At 36.9% G+C, this 7,801-nt stretch overlaps 1 non-coding gene across 1 annotated transcript; it reads left to right on the top strand.

The window, feature by feature from the left end:
• The first annotated feature begins 7,620 nt into the window (after positions 1-7,620).
• On the top strand, positions 7,621-7,702 carry Trnal-cag (transfer RNA leucine (anticodon CAG)). The gene has a single exon. It is a non-coding gene; the product is annotated as a tRNA-Leu (tRNA).
• Positions 7,703-7,801: the final 99 nt, after the last annotated feature.

Here is a 7,801-nt window from a genome sequence, read left to right as displayed (position 1 = left end):
ATAAGCATATACTATTTTCGAAACATACACCTTTCCGCTCATTGTGCTGTGCATTTCCGTAATTTTCTGTCACTATCTTTATACAATCAATTATAACACAGACAAGAGCAGCAATGTTCAAAAATGGAAGTATTGTAAGAATTTTTTGCCATCACTTGGTTCTAAAATCAAATCTTAATTGTAAATACAACAAAACTTCAAACAATTTTATTAAATCATGCCTTATACTGAAACTTATTCAACACAAAAAAAATGTCAAATCTTCAAATTATAATCATCAACAGTGTAAAATATGCCAGCGCGAAATACTAGAAGCAAAAGTGAAAGCTATTTCACTTTTCTCTTCAACAATCAAATGCATTGTAACAAAATATGTTTAAAATATTTTTTTAAAAATTAATTCAAAGTAGAAAAATAATAAGGCAAAAAAATTTCTATGATTAAAAATATATATATATATTTGAATTTTAGGAGAGAATAAAAATCATTTTTGTGCTGTAATATTTTCAGAAGTTATAGCGAAAAAATTTCAAAATTTCGCTTATTTTTAATTAATTAAAATTCTAATAACATTTTTTTTTAAATTCCTACTTAGTGCTTAAAGTATATATATATATATATATATATATATATATATATATATATATATATATATATATATATATATATATATATATATATATATATATATATATATATATATATATATATATATATATATATATATATATATATATTGTTACGAACCTGCAATGCTGCTTCCCAGCATAGTGGGTTCCATAGGAGGTCCTAGAGCTTGGCGACCATTTGGCGACTTGGCGACAAATTTGGCGACTTGGCGACAAATTTGGCGACTTTGGCGCCAATATAGATTATACCCGAAACATCGAGAATTTTCCCGATCCGTCCAGTAGGAATGGAGTTACGCCTCGAACGTTCCTGATTGGTTGAGAGGCTTCTAGCCCCGCTTCCTGAGACCTATAAAAGGAAGCACCCGCAGGGCAGTGGTGAATTGGGTTGCGAACCAGTGGAGTCGAAGAGTAGTCGGAAGCGACAGCAGGAACTGCCCTTCCAGAGATTAGCGGAGCAGCGACGGAGTCAAGTGAGTGCTGAATTAAGTTGTGCGCTACGGTCTGCATTAGAGTCTATTGTGTGCTGTTGTCTGCACGTATCGGCTGAAGATAATTGTGTGCTGTATATAGTTGTCGTCTTTGTGTTGTCCTGTGTGTCTTCGTGTAAATAAACGTCGTTGTTTCATTTTCTACTGCCGCCTGCTGATTGAGTGTTCTCCACACCATATAACTCCCACTATCCAAACGAACCCCGGAAATTTCGTAACAATATATATATATATATATATATATATATATATATATATATATATATATATATATATATATATATATATATATATATATATATATATAAAGTTTGGAAGCTCTGAATCAAGTTGTCTGGTCTATAGAGCATCAACCTATGCACGCACACTCAGTCATCTTTATTATTAGTACAGAAGTTGACATGACGGATTTTAGATGAGTCTGTTTCAGGATAAAATACTTTTTTTTAATCTATTTTCGGAATAATTTGATGAATACAGCTATATCTTTAGACCAAAATTAATCAGATTTTTCAAGAAGTGTGCATGTTATTTTATCATCAATTATACAATATATGTATGATGTTATTATATAATATTTGGAATGTCACGCAAAATCATGAAAATTTCGCCATAAATTTTTTGTTTAACTGGTCGTAAGATAGAAAGAGATTCAGATTTAAATTTTACAACATTATCTTCATTAAAAGAGGTTAAAAAATCTGATCATACAATATAGAATTTATTTTATGTAGTATAAGTATTATATATAATATGAAAAATGATGCATACACTATTATATGTTCGATATGAAACTATTCTTTGGTTGCAGGAAGATGGTGAAGAGTTTATTTCAAGCTTGTACAAAGCTGATTCATACTAATGTAAATAATTTATTTTCCAAATCGGATTTTGCCTGTTATAAACAAAACATCATCATATCCACTAACAATGAATTAGCAAATTTTGTTCCATTCGTTTCTTATCGAGAAATGATAAGATACTGTAATTTGTTTGTAATATCTACTTATAATAGTTTGACCTACAGCTTGCAAATTCGGAAAAGGGGGGGGGGAGGGAGGTGAACCACGGAGGAATTTTTTTTGAAAATCAGAATTTTAATTTTAATTGTTAGAGTTTTATTTTACACAATAACTTCCAAAAATATTATAACACATGAATAACTTCAAAATAATCTTAAATCTCCAAAAAAAAAAATCAATAATATTAATCCAATAATCATACAAATTCCTTGAAAATTCTTCCTACTAATACCTATGCAGTTTACATAGTGAATAATTATACTTTTGAATATTCTTATAAATTTTTTTTCTACAAAGTATATAAAAAAACAGCATTATTAGTTGTCAAAAAATTCTATATTTTAACAAATCCTAACGTTTCAGATTTCCACGAGTAAGGAAAGCACATTTTTGGAATTTTGTTTTTAAATTTGACTTTCTGCCTCCTGTTTTTCTATACATATGACAAAAAACTAAATAAGACGCTGAAATTTGGTAAGTAGTTTTAACGCCAGATTTATAGATTTTTATTAAAATTTCGAAAAAATTCGTTGAAGGAAAGTATGCCTATCTGCATATATGCATGGGAAAGAGATACTCAAAAACTCAATGGGCTATGCGAATGAAATTTAGTGTGCACATTTTTAAAATCAGAATTGCAGATTCGTGCTGGATTTTGTAAGAATCTCTAAAAGGGAGGGGGGGGAGATTTATTGATCTGTACGTTCACATGCATGTAAACATGGCACCTCAAAAGAGTAATAACCAAATTTTGTATCTGATCTTATAGAAATTTGAGTCAAGTTTTAGCGTTAATCATTGGAACAACAAAGGTTATATTAAATATTACAGAATGTAATAAATATTATTATAGAATGAAGCATAAAACTCTCATGTGCGGCTTGACAGTTTTATGCTTCATAATATCTCCATCCTTTATAATATGCATGCTTGAAAGATGGCTTTCCGTAGGTAGTGAAAACGAACTAAAGAAACGTGGATCTATCTACATAAAATGTGAGTTGGTTTCACTTTTCCTCATGTATCATTTTTTCAAGAAATCAGTTTTTATGAGATGTTCTAATGCAGAATTAAACTTTTATGGTATATCTGGATGCTGAGATTGCCTAAACGTGGTAGCATGGCCGAGCGGTCTAAGGCGCTGGTTTAAGGCACCAGTCTCTTCGGAGGCGTGGGTTTGAATACCACCGCTGCCATTAATCTCTTTTGCTTAAGACAGGCTTGAAAGACGGCTTTAGGCAGGTAGTGAAAACGCAGTAAAGCAAAATGGATTTATCTACATAAAACGTGAGTTGGTTGCACTTTTCCTCATATATCAGTTTTTTAAGAAATCAGTTTTTATGAGATGTTCTAATGCAGAATTAAACTTTTATGGTATATCTGGATGCTGAGATTGCCTAAACGTAGTAGCATGGCCGAGCGGTCTAAGGCGCTGGTTTAAGGCACCAGTCACTTCGGAGAAGTGGGTTCGAATCCCACCGCTGCCATTCCTCTGTTTTGCTTAACACAGGCTTGAAAGACGGCTTTCCGCAGGTAGTGAAAACGCAGTAAAGCATAATGGATTTATCTACATAAAACGTGAGTTGGTTGCACTTTTCCTCATATATCATTTTTTTAAGAAATCAGTTTTTATGAGATGTTCTAATGCAGAATTAAACTTTTATGGTATATCTGGATGCTGAGATTGCCTAAACGTGGTAGCATGGCCGAGCGGTCTAAGGCGCCGGTTTAAGGGACCAGTCACTTCGGAGAAGTGGGTTCGAATCCCACCGCTGCCATTCCTCTGTTTTGCTTAAGACAGGCTTGAAAGACGGCTTTCTGTAGGTAGTGAAAACGCAGTAAAGAATAATGGATTTATCTACATAAAACGTGAGTTGGTTGCACTTTTCCTCATATATCATTTTTTTAAGAAATCAGTTTTATGAGATGTTCTAATGCAGAATTAAACTTTTATGGTATATCTGGATGCTGAGATTGCCTAAACGTGGTAGCATGGCCGAGCGGTCTAAGGCGCTGGTTTAAGGCACCAGTCTCTTCGGAGGCGTGGGTTTGAATACCACCGCTGCCATTAATCTCTTTTGCTTAAGACAGGCTTGAAAGACGGCTTTCCGCAGGTAGTGAAAACGCAGTAAAGCAAAATGGATTTATCTACATAAAACGTGAGTTGGTTGCACTTTTCCTCATATATCATTTTTTTAAGAAATCAGTTTTTATGAGATGTTCTGATGCAGAATTAAACTTTTATGGTATATTTGGATGCTGAGATTGCCTAAACGTGGTAGCATGGCCGAGCTCTCTAAGGCGCTGGTTTAAGGGACCAGTCACTTCGGAGAAGTGGGTTCGAATCCCACCGCTGCCATTCCTCTCTTTTGCTTAAGAGAGGACAGAAAAACGGCTTTCCGTAGGTAGTGAAAACGAAATAAAGCAAAATGGATTTATCTAGATAAAATCTGAGTTGGTTGCACTTTTCCTCATGTATCATTTTTTTAAGAAATCAGTTTTTATGCCATGTTCTAATGCAGAATTGAACTTTTATGGTATATCTGGATGCTGAGATTGCCTAAACGTGGTAGCGTGGCTGAGCGGTCTAAGGCGCTGGTTTAAGGCACCAGTCTCTTCGGAGGCGCGGGTTCGAATCCCACCGCTGGTATTCCTCTCTTTTGCTTAAGAGAGGCATGAAAGACGACTATCCGTAGGTAGGGAAAACGAACTAAAGAAACGTGGACCCATCTACATAAAATGTGAGTTGGTTGCACTTTTCCTCATGTATCTTTTTTTTAAGAAATCAGTTTTTATGCCATGTTCTAATGCAGAATTAAACTTTTATGGTATATCTGGATGCTGAGATTGCCTAAACGTGGTAGCATGGCCGAGCGGTCTAAGGCGCTGGTTTAAGGGACCAGTCACTTCGGAGAAGTGGGTTCGAATCCCACCGCTGCCATTCCTCTCTTTTGCTTAAGAGAGGACAGAAAAACGGCTTTCCGTAGGTAGTGAAAACGAAATAAAACAAAATGGATTTATCTAGATAAAATCTGAGTTGGTTGCACTTTTCCTCATGTATCATTTTTTTAAGAAATCAGTTTTTATGCCATGTTCTAATGCAGAATTGAACTTTTATGGTATATCTGGATGCTGAGATTGCCTAAACGTGGTAGCGTGGCCGAGCGGTCTAAGGCGCTGGTGTAAGGCACCAGTCTCTTCGGAGACGCGGGTTCGAATCCCACCGCTGGTATTCCTCTCTTTTGCTTAAGAGAGGCTTGAAAGACGGCTTTCCGTAGGTAGTGAAAACGAACTAAAGCAAAATGGATTTATCTACATAAAATGTGAGTTGGTTGCACTTTTCCTCATGTATCATTTTTTTAAGAAATCAGTTTTTATGCCATGTTCTAATGCAGAATTGAACTTTCATGGTATATCTGGATGCTGAGATTGCCTAAACGTGATAGCGTGGCCGAGCGATCTAAGGCGCTGGTTTAAGGGACCAGTCACTTCGGAGAAGTGGGTTCGAATCCCACCGCTGCCATTCCTCTCTTTTGCTTAAGAGAGGACAGAAAAACGGCTTTCCGTAGGTAGTGAAAACGAAATAAAACAAAATGGATTTATCTAGATAAAATCTGAGTTGGTTGCACTTTTCCTCATGTATCATTTTTTTAAGAAATCAGTTTTTATGCCATGTTCTAATGCAGAATTAAACTTTTATGGTATATCTGGATGCTGAGATTGCCTAAACGTGGTAGCGTGGCCGAGCGGTCTAAGGCGCTGGTTTCAGGCACCAGTCTCTTCGGAGGCGCGGGTTCGAATCAAACCGCTGGTATTCCTCTCTTTTGCTTAAGAGAGGCATGAAAGACGACTATCCGTAGGTAGGGAAAACGAACTAAAGAAACGTGGACCCATCTACGTAAAATGTGAGTTGGTTGCACTTTTCCTCATGTATCTTTTTTTTAAGAAATCAGTTTTTATGCCATGTTCTAATGCAGAATTAAACTTTTATGGTATATCTGGATGCTGAGATTGCCTAAACGTGGTAGCATGGCCGAGCGGTCTAAGGCGCTGGTTTAAGGGACCAGTCACTTCGGAGAAGTGGGTTCGAATCCCACCGCTGCCATTCCTCTCTTTTGCTTAAGAGAGGACAGAAAAACGGCTTTCCGTAGGTAGTGAAAACGAAATAAAACAAAATGGATTTATCTAGATAAAATCTGAGTTGGTTGCACTTTTCCTCATGTATCATTTTTTTAAGAAATCAGTTTTTATGCCATGTTCTAATGCAGAATTAAACTTTTATGGTATATCTGGATGCTGAGATTGCCTAAACGTGGTAGCGTGGACGAGCGGTCTAAGGCGCTGGTTTCAGGCACCAGTCTCTTCGGAGGCGTGGGTTCGAATCCCACCGCTCCCATTCCTCTCTTTAACTTAAGAGAGGCATGAAAGACGACTTGCCGTCGGCAGGGAAATCGAACTAAAGAAACGTGGATCCATCTACATAAAATGTGAGTTGGTTGCACTTTTCTTCATGTATCTTTCTTTTAAGAAATCAGTTTTTATGCCATGTTCTAATACAGAATTGAACTTTCATGGTATATCTGGATGCTGAGATTGCCTAAACGTGATAGCGTGGCCGAGCGATCTAAGGCGCTGGTTTAAGACACCAGTCTCTTAGGTGGCGTGGGTTCGAATCCCACCGCTGCCATTCCTCTCTTTTGCTTAAGAGAGGCTTGAAAGACGGCTTTCCGTAGGTAGTGAAAACGAACTAAAGCAAAATGGATTTATCTACATAAAATGTGAGTTAGTTGCACTTTTCCTCATGTATCATTTTTTTAAGAAATCAGTTTTTATGAGATGTTCTAATGCAGAATTAAACTTTTATGGTATATTTTGATGCTGAGATTGCCTAAACGTAGTAGCGTGGCCGAGCGGTCTAAGGCGCTGGTTTAAGGGACCAGTCACTTCGGAGAAGTGGGTTCAAATCCCACCGCTGCCATTCCTCTCTTTTGCTTAAGAGAGGACAGAAAAACGGCTTTCCGTAGGTAGTGAAAACGAAATAAAGCAAAATGGATTTATCTAGATAAAATCTGAGTTGGTTGCACTTTTCCTCATGTATCTTTTTTTTAAGAAATCAGTTTTTATGCCATGTTCTAATGCAGAATTAAACTTTTATGGTATATCTGGATGCTGAGATTGCCTAAACGTGGTAGCATGGCCGAGCGGTCTAAGGCGCTGGTTTAAGGGACCAGTCACTTCGGAGAAGTGGGTTCGAATCCCACCGCTGCCATTCCTCTCTTTTGCTTAAGAGAGGACAGAAAAACGGCTTTCCGTAGGTAGTGAAAACGAAATAAAACAAAATGGATTTATCTAGATAAAATCTGAGTTGGTTGCACTTTTCCTCATGTATCATTTTTTTAAGAAATCAGTTTTTATGCCATGTTCTAATGCAGAATTAAACTTTTATGGTATATCTGGATGCTGAGATTGCCTAAACGTGGTAGCGTGGCCGAGCGGTCTAAGGCGCTGGTTTCAGGCACCAGTCTCTTCGGAGGCGTGGGTTCGAATCCCACCGCTCCCATTCCTCTTTTTAACTTAAAAGAGGCATGAAAGACGACTTGCCGTCGGCAGGGAAATCGAACTAAAGAAGCGTGGATCCATCTACATAAAATGTGAGTTG

The sequence above is a fragment of the Argiope bruennichi genome, chromosome 3 (genome assembly GCF_947563725.1).
Source record: "Argiope bruennichi chromosome 3, qqArgBrue1.1, whole genome shotgun sequence".
Classification (NCBI taxonomy): Eukaryota; Metazoa; Arthropoda; class Arachnida; order Araneae; family Araneidae; genus Argiope; species Argiope bruennichi.
Note: the sequence above shows the minus strand (reverse complement) of the source record. Positions and strands in the feature narration are given on the sequence as shown.